Genomic DNA, 2,214 nt, shown 5'->3' on the forward strand with positions numbered 1-2,214 from the left:
CCACTCACATCTTGGAAAACTCCAGGATGGGGACTCTACCACATCCCTGGGGGGTTTGTTCCAGTGATTGATTGTCCTCACTGTAAAAAATGTCTTTATCTCAAGATAAGGACATCTCTATGTGATTTCACTGAATTTCACTGCATTTTTTAGAGTTGGAAGGGACCATAGAGATCATCTAGTCCAACTCCCCTGCTAAAGCAGGATTGCCTAGAGCTTGTCAGAGCATGTTACTCAGGATTTAAAATATGTCTATTCTTCAATTTATTTCCATTAGTATCTACTAATTCTATATATTTAATATAGGACTTTTATGTTCATCTTAAGCTTCCCCTGACTGAGACTACGCCAAAGGAATAAACTAAATCCCAGAGGAAAAAACAATAGTGGCAGAATACACACAGTGTTACGCAGCAGCATTACACCATCACTCAGTGGTTATCATCCAGAGCTCACAAAATGTTTTAGAAAGATAAGTCATATATTCTGTGGAATAGAGTCACACTGGAAATAAGTTACAAAAGTGAAGGGAAAAAAAAACAACAAACAAACTAGAGCTTTTGTTTCGTATTTCCTGACTGACCCAGAAGATTTTTATGTTTCAAAAGGAAAAGATAAGTAGAATATCAGAAAAACTAGCATCATCGTGAACAGTAGCTTGGAAAAATCTAAACGCTGTGGAACGATGCAGTTACAGTAATGGGAAAAAGGAAAAGTTGGCATAAACTTGGTCTCATAAATTCCATCTTTAAACCATTTTAGGGACGCGGAAAACGCTGCCTCAGTATTAATATGTGATTAATTTACATGAGCATTCTGGTTATGCCACTTTTTAATATCAGGTGAAAAGAGATAACAAGTAACGTTCGGGTGGGTTTGCAAAGGACAATCACAGAACGCCTTGTCTATAGCAGAGCCCTCCCTAGGAGGCCAGATTTAGTCTGCAGCCAAGTAAATACCATTTTTGCTGTTACAGGTGAAAGGCTGCAGGATTTCCACCGGCTTGACAGGGCAGGATCCCAGGACTTGTCTGGGCTATGTTGGCCTAAGCTGATTTTGTCTAATTTTAGCAGCGATAGCAATTTTCTAGTGGTGACATTGGGTTTAGGTTAGCTTTAGTTTATTGTGACAACATGTGGTTATTTCTTGTTGACCGTGTTATCTGCTATCCAAGAACAAAAGGGCATGTACAACAACCAAAAATGAGATGGTACCAGAGGACCCAGGCTACAGAGACAAAACACAGCGGCCATTACAGGAGGATAATCTTGTTAAACCAGTTTAGATATGAAAAAAGAACAACTGAGAACCGATGAAGAGCAAGTTCATGTACACAGAGTGCATGAAAAGAATATATAAAAATAAAAGCGGGCAGCACCCAAGACCAAGGAGGAAAGGACCTCCACCCCAGTAGCAGCCTCCTCCCGGGGAAGAACCTGGGGTGCTGGTCTGTCTGTGACACCCTCTGCAACCTCCCTGCTGGTCCACACGGGCACCCAGAAAGAGGCTGGAAAAGGCAGCACACCATCAGAGAAGGAAAATTTCTCTGTGTAAGTATTTTAACTGCACTAGTACGCTACGAAGAGTAGTAGTATTGCAACTGGGCTAAGAATAATGTGTTGTTGGATGCTGCTCAGAATGTCAGTAATTGCTTAATTTCACATATACGGTGTGTTCTGCTTCACTCGTAAGACTTGGAGTGTAACAAGTCTTCAGTTTGTACAACTGAGTAAATTATTATTATTTTTTCTAAGGAATGCAACTGTGCATGTTTGAAGGTCCATATAAATAAATCCCCGCATTCTAGGTAGAGAAGTGATATCATGGTTAACATACTGACAAAAAGGAATGAACTTTTATTCCAAATTCTATCAGGCATGTCCCATGTCCTTGCACAAATCATCCAGCTCATCTGTGTGCTCCAGGGTCCTATAGAATAGACTTAATAATAATTCCTTATCTGACAGGACTACGTGCACAGGGTAAGATGAGGAGATACAAATACATAGCATAGGGAATTCAAAGTTATTTTCTCATCTCGAGCTTCCAGAACATGCTTTCCTCCAGAAATCATAAAAATGCACTATAAACTAGGGTGAAAAATCTTAATTGGGGCAATATTTTTTAGCAAAAACTCCTCTTCTAGCAAAGTCTGAGGCTATGTATAAAGGCATGTGACATTTAGTCTTGAGCAACTCTTCTATTCGTAGAAGC

The sequence above is a fragment of the Calidris pugnax genome, unplaced genomic scaffold (assembly GCF_001431845.1).
Source record: "Calidris pugnax isolate Ruff unplaced genomic scaffold, ASM143184v1 scaffold23, whole genome shotgun sequence".
Taxonomy (NCBI): domain Eukaryota; kingdom Metazoa; phylum Chordata; class Aves; order Charadriiformes; family Scolopacidae; genus Calidris; species Calidris pugnax.